This window comes from Dasypus novemcinctus, chromosome 3 (genome assembly GCF_030445035.2).
Source record: "Dasypus novemcinctus isolate mDasNov1 chromosome 3, mDasNov1.1.hap2, whole genome shotgun sequence".
Lineage (NCBI taxonomy): Eukaryota > Metazoa > Chordata > Mammalia > Cingulata > Dasypodidae > Dasypus > Dasypus novemcinctus.
Genome location: NC_080675.1, coordinates 133,483,711 through 133,497,034, shown reverse-complemented (window position 1 = coordinate 133,497,034; position 13,324 = coordinate 133,483,711).

Here is a 13,324-nt window from a genome sequence, read left to right as displayed (position 1 = left end):
ACAAAGACCTTCCATTTTCAAGGAAACGTCCATAGCCCTCTGAGGAATCTGGCTGTTAAGACAGTGACATTCTACAGGAGTAGATACTAGCTAACATGATTCACCCATCATCACCCATTATCCCCTCCCCTAGTTGATAGAAAAACTTAATTGCTTGCCACTGTATCTAAAATATACCTGGGCGGGGGTGGGGGATAGGGGGCGGGTATGCTGGGGACAAGGTAGCACTGTGAGCATTGCTACCAGACAGCTTAATAAAACAATTTTAGAACAGTAGAGCATTTTTCTCTAGCCCTACAGTGAGAACAGTTTCCCATGCCCAGGGAGAAGTGGCTTGTCTGAGCTCAAACAGAATTTTGGTACCGCAGCTCAGACAAGAACTCTAGTCTCCCAGCTCCCGGTTCAGTGCTGCCTCCGTCTCATCATGCTGTCCCGGTTGGCAAACAGAGAAACTTTAAAATACACCCCTCTAACAGAAGGACAGACTCAACACTAGCAGAGCTCCATCCCCGCCTTTGCCACCCTGGCCCCACCCCCAACCTGACTCATAGCTTGATGGCTCTTTGCATCCTTGGACAGTTTCTACTTGGATCGGCATCGATTAAACCTTGATCTCATTTATTATCTCAGGAAATGGTCTCAAGGTCACAGGGCTGGAAATTTAATTATGGTAGCAGTATATTAAGTGGCACATTTAAAGATGCTGAATTGTAGTAATTAATTTTTTGGATGGTGGTCTCAGAGGAACGGGTTTTCTCCACACTGGGTGTTTTGCATCCATCATGGCCATTGAGCTTGGCAGCTGTCTTTTAGCTTTAAACTGCCTCGTTATTCATCTTTTATGACTAGCCTTTAAAAACACTAGGCTCTGATATCCCCTTTTATTGTAATATATGTGTGCAGTGGGAACGGAACCATACTTCACCTTTGCTATAAAACATGAACCGAGGGTGCCAGCAGCTACCTGAGCTGGCCTCTAAATTGAGACAACAATTACCCTTCGCTGACATCTAGTGTCAAGGCATGAGATATAGTCAGAGCGCCAAACCCATTGGCCTGGAAAACTTGTACTTCCCCAGTGATAAAGCCTGTCTCGCCCACGAGCTCCAGCCCCAGCCCTAAGAAGGAAACAGAGGGATTAACTTGGCATTGACTGTTGACTTTGCCCGCTCTCTAGGTTATCGAACTGGGCGCCCACTTGCCAAGGTCTTAAAGAGCTTGTAATGTTTAATGAAGGGACAGTCATTAAATGTGTTTGGTTCAAATATTAGGCTCCATGAGTCTGCGTCGTACTTAATAGAGAAGTGGGAAAATATGAATTAAATTAGAGAGATTAATTAAAGAAATTGGCCCTGAGCCCAAGAATGACTGGTTGTCAGACAGAGCTGCCAGTTGCTTGGAGCTCACCCAGTAAGGAAAACTGAAACTAGTTTTAGGTTTTAAATCCCAGGGTGCCACTGTAAAAAATGTTTGCTTGTGAAGAAAGAGAATTTTTATGAATACATAAAAAATGGTTTATGAGTAGAAATTCATTTTCTCTGAAAATCCATGACCTTTGCCTACTACAGCATAAGAGCACGGTACATTTTTGTAAAATTTCAAAGCAGGGATCCCAATTTCTCCCCATCTCAGCTGGGGTCTGCCCTAGCTTCTGTTCCAGAGTTCCTCGCCTCAGCATTATTGACCCGGGGCAGGATAATGCTCTGCTGTGAGGGGCAGTTCCTGTGCACTGCAGGATGTTTAGTAGCACCCCTGGCCTTACTAGATGCCAGGAGCAGCCCTCTTCTTCAGTTGTAGCAACTCAAAATAGCTCCAGGCATCGTCAAACATCCGCCTAGGAGGCACAATCGCCCCAGCTAAGAACCACAGACGTATTCTACCCTCCAGAGGCAGGTTCAGACCGTTCGTCAGCCTGGGGGTATGCCAAGCCCATCTGCGGAAAGGGCCAATCACTGGCTGGAGTGCGCTGTTGGCCAGCATGGCTGAGTTGCTCTCAGCTGGCCTTTTTATTTTGGTAACAGCAAACCCCAACACAGCCCTAAAACTAGCTTAACTACCCCCACTGCACTCAGTTAGACAATCACATATATTTCCTGCTGGAGATTTTGCAGGAAACAAGACAACCAAAAGCACTGACATCACAGAACTTATAGTCTAGGGGTGAGAGATAACTAATAAGTACATTAATAAATAAGGCATTTTCAGGTGATGATAAGTACAAAGAAGGAAATACATCAGGTGATTGGATAGAGTGGATGGAGAAGAGGATGGGCTACTTTAGCAACAGTGGCCAATGAAGGCCTCTCTGAATAAGTGAAGTGAGCTAAAATGTGAGTGATGAGAAGGTGGCCGGGAATGTAGTGTTCTTCCCTTTACAACATGCTGAATTTTAAGAAAAAAAATTTAATAAGATTATAGCACACATATAGTACATAAATCTTAAGGGTACATCTCAATGAATGCATATATATGTATATATACATATGTAAATACCACCCATATCAAGATGTAAAACATTTCCATCATCCCAAATTTCTTCCTGCCTTTCCCAGTCAATATATATCCCCAGAGATCATCACTATTCTGCTTTAATCACCATCAATTCATTTCATTAACAGGCTGCATTATAATTTTGTTTTGTTTTGTTTTATCAAGGAGAGCAAGTGAGACCTTTATCAGCTTCTGATAAATTCCTGTAAGCCCCCAGTTATTCATAAAACTGAAAGAGCTCACAGCAATTTCCTTAGGATTGTAACCCCCATAATCAAGTCTCTGCCAGGTGTATCTGGCCCTGGATGGCTCAGTGGTACCCAGAGGGGGAGGCAGAGTCTTGGTGGTTTCATCCCCACCCCCTTTCCTCTTGTTTGCTGAACAAACATTCCTGCCAGCAAGAACAGCAGGAAAACACTGGGGCTCTGTCAGCCCCCTGTTAATCAATGAGGCCATAACAAATCACAGGATGAAGTCTATGACACATCAATTACACTAAAAACTAAGGGCATCTACGGGAATTGGCAATCAGGCGCAGAACCTGCAGGGTTGCCTCCCGGCTGGTGAGGCCTGGACACTCTGCTATTTATTGGCCAGCCATGGGGTGAGCAGGTGACGCGGTGTAAGAAATGTTTCATGTTGGCAGTGGTCTGGGCAGATGCTAAGGCCTAAACAGGCTGTGTGTGCCTGGTGCATGTGTCTTCAAGCCAGTTCAGAACGTAGTTGTGGTGAAGAGAAATGTATGGAAATTGGAAATTTATTTCTGCCTCTGCAATTGACTAACTAGAAACTCAGACAACTGACTTAATGTCTTGTGCTACTTTCTTTATCTGCTAAATAGGGATTATAAGACATGCCTGACCATCATACGAAAACATGGTGAGGAGATATATGTATCCTCGTGGGGATGTGTATGGAACAGGGGCAAAGAGAGGTACAAATATTAATATATGGGTGATCCTATATATTACACCACATCAGTTGGTGTTTCTTCATGATCCATTCAATGAACATGAAATGAGTGTTCACAATGTGGCAGTGCTTCATTTCCCTCAATGAAGCAGCCCAAAGAGGAAAAGCTAAATAAAGAGAAACATAAAGAAAAATAAAGAGAAAATGAAATTCCACTGATAATTGTTCTGATATACATAAGCACAGGGTGTCACAGATATATCAAGGAGAGGGGTTAGGGACAACATCCTGAAAGGAGAGACATCTGAACTGAGTTTTGATGGATGAGGAGGGTTTAACCAGATCAGGGTTAGAAACTCTGGATAAGATTATTTATTCAGGAAAATATAAGTACTTTCGTATAATTGACATTGCCACTCTCTTGGTTATTCAAACTCTAGTCTTTCTAACCCCAACTTCTTTGATGCCTGTTATTCCCATCCATTGGCAAATCCTATCGATTTACCCCAAGGAATATCTCTTGCATCTTCCTACCATCTTTTCACTTCCATCAACCTAGCCAAGACTCTTATGGTCTTGTGCTTTTGTTATTGCAATAACTTTCTTACTGGTCTCACAATCTCTAAATGTATACTCTTCCCACTATCGCCTGAATTATTTTCTTAAATATATGACCATATCATTCCCTGCTTAAACTTTGAATGCCTCCCTATTGCTTCAGTCTACCATTCAAGGCCCTTAACAATCCGCTCCCGGCCAACTTTTATTGCTCTATCTTCTATAGCATATTTTCCACCACCCTCTGTTCTCCAACCTTACTAAACATGTTTCTCTAGATTCACTCTCTAGCTTTCTATGTCTGTACTTTGGCTTACACTGTACCTAACTTGGAAACACCCTTCCCTACCATCTGCCTCTGAAAGTCCTACCCATCTTTCATACTCAGCTTAGACACTACCTTCTTCAAAAAACTCTTCTCTGTGATGAATCTGGACTCAGATGGGATCTCCCTTCATAAGACTTTCATGCTAATGTGCTGGAGGTGCAGTTAACGTTGGGGTTTAAGATATATTTAGGGGATTTGAATCTCTGGACTGACAATGTGATAGCCAGGTCCTGAGCCTCAACAGACTCCAGCACCTACAATCTGATTTATTGGACTTACCACACTCAGCTAAGATGGAGTTGAAGAAGGACAACCACCACACCATGGAGCCTAGAGTGATTACAACTGAAAATGGGAGGATTGCATCCAGCATCCATGTGGAATCTGAGCCTCCTCTTGACATAGAGGTGCAATGGACACAACCAATCCAATGTCCACATAGAAGAGGTGGCATTGGATTGGGAAAAGTGGACATGGTGGACGATGGGTATGGGGAAAGGCAGGAAGAGATGAGAGGTGGAGGCGTCTTTGGGACATGGAGCTGCCCTGGATGGTGCTTCAGGGGTAATCACCAGACATTGTAAATCCTCACAGGGCCCACTGGATGGAATGGAGGAGAGTATGGGCCATGATGTGGACCATTGTCTATGAGGTGCAGAGGTGCCCAAAGATGTACTTACCAAATCCAATGGATGTGTCATGATGATGGGAACAAGTGTTGTTGGGGGGGGAGAGGGGGGGGGGTGAGTGGGGTTGAATGGGACCTCACATATATATTTTTAATGTAATATTATTACAAAGTCAATTAAAAAAAAAAAAAAAACTCTTCTCTGAACTTCCCAAGACACTCAAATTCCTCCCTTCTTTGGGTTATCACAGCACTTTGTACTTATCATTTAAAATACCAAATGCTATCATATATTAATCCTACAAATGTTTTTAAGCATCTAATTTTTGCTAGGTATTGTGCAAGATGTTTTGTGTTTCAAAATTTGTTCCTTATCATCCTTTGATGCAGCCCAACAATTTCCATCTGAACCTTCCATTAGGCTTTGAAAGAAAAACAGTTTATCCAGGATCAATTTGGAAGATAGACTAGGAATGCAAGACAAAGGAGGGTGGGGGGCTTAGGCAAAGGAAACAGTCTAGATAAGGAACAAAGATATAAAATAGTTTGACATATTCAGGGAACTGTAAGTTGTTGAGTACAGCTGGGTTGAAGGGTCTATGGCATAATGTCAGGAGATGAGGCATTCTAGGTGGGAAGGGCAAATCACGAAGGGCTCTGCTCAGGGTTTTTTTGTTTTGTTTTGTGTTGTGTTGTGTTTTGCAGAAATGGAAAAGCCACTCATCAAATTTATTGGTGGGAAGCAGTTGTGGCTCAACTGATAGAGCATCCGCCTACCATATAGGAGGTCCAGGGTTCAATACCCAGGACCTCCTGACCTGTGTGGTGAGCTGGTCCATGAGCAGTGCTGCCGCACACAAGGACTACCATGCCACACAGGGGTGACCCCATGTAGGAGAGCCACCCCGCGAAAAAAGCGCAGCCTGCCCAGGAATGGCGCCACACACATGGAGAGCTGGCGCAGCAAGATGACGCAACAAAAAAAGTGACACAATTTCCTGGTGCCACATGACAAGAATGAAAGTGGACACAGAAGAATACACAGCAAATGGACACAGAGAGCAAACAACAGGGGGGAAGGGGAGAGAAATAAATAAAATAAATCTTAAAAAAAAATTATTTGGAAGGGCAAGGAGCCCCAAATAACCAAAACTGTCCCAAAAAAGAAGAACTAAGTCAGAGAGACTCACTTTCAGGCCTTAAAACTTAACACAAAGCTACAGTGATCAAAACAGCATGGTACTGGGGCAAGGATAGATATATAGACCAATGGAATTGAATGGAGAGCTCAGAAATAGACCCTCATATCTATGGCCAATTGATTTTCTTTTTCTTTTAAATCAATTTTATTGATACATATTAATAAAGCATACAATCCATCCAAAATATACAATCAGTGGTATTTGGTATAATCACATAGTTGTGCATTCATCAGGTCAATTATTATTAGAGAATTTTCATTATTCCTAGAATAATAATAATAATTTTTTAAAAAAGGGTCGCCTACATGGAACAATGGTGTATGTAAAATAGCCAAGGGTCAAAGATCGATCCTAGCACCTAGCAGCGTACATCAAGGCAAGAGGAATCATTTTGAGGTTTTTAAAAATTTTTAACCTTGGCAGTTGCATTTATAGCATTTCTTTAATGTTGAGTCCTGGGTATAAAAGTGTATATATCAACCAACTCTGGAATTTACTTATTTGGGCATATTGCGTTGTCTGATTATAAGTTACTCTTTTAGTTGTTTTCTGTTAAAATGCTGGGAGGCCTTCAGACATGGATGTCCATAAATTAAAATCTATTATGATTATCATATATGATACTTCAAAAATATGTTCTCTTTCATCAAAATGCATAAACAAGACATTGCATAGGGAAAAAAGGAAACAACTATGTTTTATCAACTGGAAATCTAAGAGGATAATAGTGAAGTTCTCTGGGCAGTTGGTGATAGATTCAAATGAAATTGAATTCACATTTGCCATGACCTAATATTGGTAAAGACAAATGAGTTTATATAACTACGAGTCTACAAAAAAGAGTCAGGAGGTCATCAGACAGGTTGCATTTTCACATGTCTCAGCAGGATCCCAGAGACAGCCAAAGTAGATACAACCCCAGGTACTCCTGAGCTCCTGACTGCTACGGAGACACACAGGTTCTATGGTCACGACAGATGGCTCTGGAGTTCAGTGCCTTGTCAGTGGGCCCTACTTTGGAATTTGTGTTCCTGAGTGTGATGGAGTTGGACTCAGATGTGACCTTTCTACACATGCCTCTTCTGTCACATTTACTGAACCTGCGGTTGGTACTGAGGTTGGTGTATACTCAGGAGACTTGATTCTCTGGACTCGCCTTGTGCCAGGTGGGTCCTGAGCCTCAGCAGAGTTGCAACTCCTACTCTCCAATTCATTGGACTTACCCAGGTCACCTGTGGGAGGTAAAGGTGGTCAACCACCACACCAGGGAGCTGAGAGTGCCTACAACTGCAAGCAGGAAAATTGCATCCATCATCCATGTGGGATCTAAGCCCCCCTCTCGATTTAGAGGTAGAGTGGACATCACCATCCCAGGATCCACAGGATGGAGGAATAAAAGATGGATTAGAGTGGACCTACTGGTATTCATTGTGACTCTAGCAATGGAAGAAATGGTATCATTAATATGGAGACAGTGGCCACAGTAGTTGCTGAGGGCAGGGAGAGGGAAGAAGAGATGTGATGTGGGGGAATTTTTGGGACTTGGAGTTGTCCTAAATGACATTGCAAAGACAGATGCTGGACATTATATATCCTGCCATAACCCACTGAATGTACTGGGGGAGAGTGTAAACTACAATGTAAACTATAATCCATGTGGTACATCAGTGCTCTAAAATGTATTCACCAAATGCAATGAATGTGCCACAATGATGAAAGAGGTTGTTGATGTGGGAGGAGCGGGGTGGGGTGGGTGTGGGGTATATGGGAACCTCTTATATTTTTATTTTTTGTGATCTATGTATCATTTTTTTTAAAAGGCAATTAAATTTTGAAAAAATTTTAAAGTGAAAAAAAAAGAAGATAATGAAGTCCTGAGAGAGAAGAAGATACAATTCAGGAAGCAGTGGAGCAAACCCAGAGGAACAGTTTAGGAACTCTCAGTAAGGAGGCTCCAGCCCAGGCTTCAGGAGGCCTCACTCCGGATGGAAACATCAAAAAGGATAGTGCCCAACAGTGAGGATTTCAGATGGAAATCTCAAAATACTGGAAGAAATTGAGAATGGGATAAAAGTAGATAATGTAAGAGAAAAGAAAGACAATGAGAAACTCCATGAAAACCAAAGTTTGAAGAGAAAAAAAAATGTATCTATAAAACCTTAGAATAGGGAATTTAGGCAATAGGGTGAATTGAAAGTGCCAGTATCTTCCTGACAAGGTGGGAAGCCGCAAGATTTTGCTATATTTTAAGGAATTCAACACTATAATGATAAATAGGAAAGAAACTACTGTAACTATATTTCTACCATGGGATGAGGATACAGGAGAGCTGGGAAGTCTAAGATGCTCACACTTTCTGTCCAACAGGTGGTAAAAGGTGAGGTCAGGGGGCATTGGAGAGGGGGCGCAGAAGAGCAGCAGCTCTTTCCTTCCATTTTAACTCCTTCTACACTGTCTTACTCCTTGGCCATGAGCAGATTTCATTTTGTAAAATAAATTAAAATTAATCAGAAAAAAAATATCCATTAACATATTTTATATTGATAAATTCAGAAAGGGAATTCTCTTAGAGACTGCTGGGAAGTAGCTACAACCCCTTCATTTGTCATCATTATGGGCAAGAGCTATGGGCCACAACTCATCATTTGTTTATGGCAGCAAGTGTAGCAAAGACGGCATGTGGCCTGGTAAGCCTAATGGGCCTCCTTCTCGTTCCCTGTCTCCAGCGCAGGCAACGCCATATATCCAGATGCCCAAGGCACCAATGTAGAAGACACTCCTGAGATCTTTCTCTTACTTGCTACCCACCGCCCCCCACCCAACCCATCCCCAGTCCTGTTGATTTTAATTCTTAAATAGCTCTCAAATCCAGTCACTCGTCTCCATTTCCTTCACTGCCGATCCTTGCCCTGAGCAAGCCTTGTCTCTCGCTGCATGGAAACAACCTCCAAACTGGCCTCCCTCCTTACAGTCCTGCCCCCACTTCCATTTGCTCTTCACCTGCAGCTTGCGAGATTTTTTTCAAATACAAATCAGATTGTGTATTCCTCAGCTCTCAGCCCTACAAACTAAAATTTTTTCAGTGGCTTCCAGTTACATTTACAACACAATCCAAAATCTCTAATATGGCCTAAAAGGCTTTGGAGGCTACAGCTCCTCCCTTCCTCGCTAGCTCCCCACCTCACCTGGCACCTCTCTTCTGTGTGCACTGGGCTCCAGCTCCACCAACCTTGTCTCAGTCTTCTCCCCTCCTTGCCCCTTCAGCCTAATTATTATTTTCCCATCTGTACCCACTCCTAGATGAAGCCCCCAACAAACTAGACCTATTTTCTCACAGCACCCTCTGCCTCCCCTCTTTTTGCACCTATCAGAATGCAGAATGGCACTTACGTTGATTGGTGTGATTGTTGGGTTACTTTCATGATCTCACTAGACTGTAAGCTCCTTGAAGAAATGCTAAGCCTTAATATATAAAGTGCTAAATAAATATTGGTTGAGTAAAAGAATAAATGAACAAACGAATGAATGTAAGTGACCAGATTCTGGTCAGAGAGAAGTGAGAAAGCCTGGGACACAGTGAGATTGTGCCAGGGGTTGAGCATACCCCTGGAACCAGCTCTGAGTGCTGGCTGCTCTCTCCTCTTCTCCTTGGTTGGGAGGCTGGCCAGGTCAGTTCAGACTGACTGCAGACCTTACTGATACCTCAATCCAAACTTAGATTCCCGTGATTGAAATTCTCATAACCACCTCCCATGAATGGCACCCAACTTTCCTAAATGAGATTTTATGGGAACTGATTGTGATTAGATAAATGGGTGACTTCACTAATGTATAATACAATTTTCAATTACAGTGTATGTACAATAATTTACAATTCTTGTTTGATGGTGGGATATTTATGTGACACCTTCTGGATGAGACCCAGCTGCTGTTTACATAATGATCTTGCTTTTCTCTTAGAGGAGATCTGGTTTTCAAATTTCCTTTTGTGCTTCAAGGTATTGTCATTCCAAGATAAATATTGTATGTTATAGAATGTGCAGGTGAGAAACATCACTAAAGTAATAACCTAGATGGGTTTTAATAATTATTATTTATGCTACTGAATTAGGTAGTAGAGTGATTCACCTTTCATAAAGTGTTGGAATAGAAATGTCCCTAAAATTACAGTAAATTTTTTGTGATCTTCTGGCTCTGGTATCAGTCCTGTGGCACTGTGCCATTGAATAGCAAAAATGAAGGTTTCATTGAATATATTTGACCATTAATAACATAATATTTATCACCAGTACTCTCCTCTGCAATTGGAACAATATCATCAGAAGATGTCTTTTTCTGATATTTAGAGACTAGATCTGCATGAAACAAATGCTTTTAAGCTTTTAGCCCCAAATATCACTCCTTCCCTCCTAACCAGAGATGACTGATAGACAAGGAAGAAAATGACTCCCAATCAGAAGATTTCCAAGCAGAAAACTCTTCTTAAAATAGTGAAGGGGAGAAAAAGGAAGCACCAAGGAGACATAGGAAATGAATCCAATTTAGGATTCAAGGCCAAGCCACATAATAGCATACAGCATGAGTGCTCTCAACCCCCAGATACCACATCCATAGATTAAGAGAAGGCCAGCAGGCACCTGCAGCCCTCCACCTTGCTTCAGCTACAGAGGCTCTTCTTTCATCCAAGTTATATATTGGTGCACCCAGTAAAAGTTCATTTTAAAGGGAGGACTGGCTGCTTTAAAAACTACGTGAGACAAAGAGTGTTGTTCTAGAAATTAGCCCTCTGAGTCCCATTCTTCACTTATAAAATGAAGATTTTGCATTTGACAGTCTCTAGCAGTCCCCTTTTTCCCAATTTGTACTGTTGTATTCTAGGCCAAAACGCTAGTGTAGATGTGGCTATTATTTGGTGTAACAATCTAATTATGCCATGTTATCAAACAGCATGCCTGCCTCCCTTTTCACATAACAAGGGAAGTAAAACATCCAGGTAGGAAACCAGCAATATATCAAGAGTGCTGGTCTCATGTATAAAATGCTCACTGGAAAGTATTCAAATAGCCCTCACAGATTCTAGAGCGCAAGGTGAAATACTGTGCATTTCTTAAGATTTGGCTACATTTAAGGGAGCCCAACACTAGATTAAGTTGCAAATAAACCTCTTTATAATTTTACTGTAATTTGAAATCTATATAACTTTGGATATAGTGTTCTTCTAGTCATAACTTATTTTAACAGTGGGCAATTTGTTGAGTTTCTCTTCCTCTCTGTGAATAAGTAAAACAATACCACCTAAAAAAATTATGGTGAAATAATAAAATCAAATACTATGCAACCACTGAAATGATGATATAAGTATCTATTTGTTGAAATGCAGAAATGTTCAAAATATATTAAATGAAAAGTCAGACAACAAGCAGCATATTTCATATGGGGAGAGTAATCATCTATATATGTACATACAAAAAAGTTTTGAAGGATATGCACCAAAATGTTCTCTGTGGTTATCTCTGGACTACAGGATTGTAAGTGATTATTGTTTCCTTCTTTCTTATCTTCTAGTATTCACTTTTTAGAGAGAGTTTATATTAATTGAAATTGGGGGGTGGGCAAATTTGGAAAAGGAAAATCTCACTAGTTTCTCGTTTCCATATATTCTTCAGAAAATGGGCAAGCGACAGCTACTTAAAATAGTGAACTATCAGAATCAACAAACTTTTTTGGTAAAAGGCCAGATAGTGAATAATTTAAGTGTTGTGGGCCACTACTCAACCTATGTTATAGAACAAAACCAGCCATAAAAATATGCAAGCAGACATGCCTGTCTGTGTTCCAATAAAACTGCAAAACCAGAAGGTGGGCCAGATTTTGCCTCCGGGTTGTAGTGTGCCAAACCCTGGTGTAGTGTAAGGAGCCTGAGCTTTGGGGTTTAAGGATGAGGGTCTGAAATCTTGCACCACTTCATGGAGCTGTATAATCACTGTGAGACTCAGTTTCCTCATATGTTAAATGGAAAAAACAACACCTCTCTTTAAGAGAAGCGTAAAAAAAGAACAATAGTTAGTTGTTTCCTGCCTTCTTTCATTTTATAGCACAACTGGAAAATTCTTTACATATGATAAATAAAATAAGACTTAAAAGCAGATTAAATTCTAACACTAAAATTTATCCACAAGAAAATTACTTTGTAGCTAAAAGCAGATTTTGTAAGGCAGGGTATGAAGTAGGGTGAAGAAAGGCAAAAAATGACCGTTTAAAGGCTTTTAATTTCCTTTTCACTGCTCCAGGAATGGTGATTACTATAGAATGCTTCAAAAGCAGATATTCTACCTTTAATTTAAAACAAATGTAATATATCTATCAGGTTCATGTTGGATTTATCCTACACAAAAAGCCATTCAGAACTGGAGGCATAAACCCCAGTGCTTTTGTGGGATGACATACCACACATTTGCTTGGATCAAGCCACATGGGTTGGCTCTCCTGAAAATATGTAGGAAAGCAGATGTGGCTCAAGTGATTGGGCTTCCGCCTACTACATGGCACGTCCCAGATTCAGTTCCTGGTGCCTCCTGGAGAAGGTGAGCTGGCGCGATGGGTAGGCACAGCAAGCTGGCACAACAAGATTACACAACAAAAGAGACACAAAGAGGAAAGCCATTGAGAGACATGACAAACCTGGGAGCTGAGTGGCTCCGGTGACTGAGCATCTCTCTTCCTCATGAGAGGTCCTGGGTTCAGTTTCTGATGCTTCCTAAAGAGAAGACTAGCAGACACAGAGAGCACACAACAACTGCAAACAATGAGGCAGGCAGGGATAAATAAATAAAAGAAAAATCTTAAAAAAATATATGTGAAGGGTATCATCATGTGTTTCAGGTTAACAATCATCCAGATGCCCTAAATTTCTCTTTTTTCCTGTGATACTCATAATTGTGTCTGTTGTCCTACATTCCATTCCTAACAATAGAAAGATTGGAGGGGCATTTTACAAATGATCAAAGTATATCAGCTTCTTATTTGTTTGCCTTTCAAAGAACCAATACTTAGTACTTGTGAATTCAGAATGTATTGGCTACCCAAGGTACTTCATTAATTTCTGTCTCCATGTCTAAGAAACTTGTCTTTTAATAATTTCTTTGTTTTATTACCTAGGGTCTCTGCTGATTATATTCAAAATGTTAGAGATGGGAAGAGAAGAAG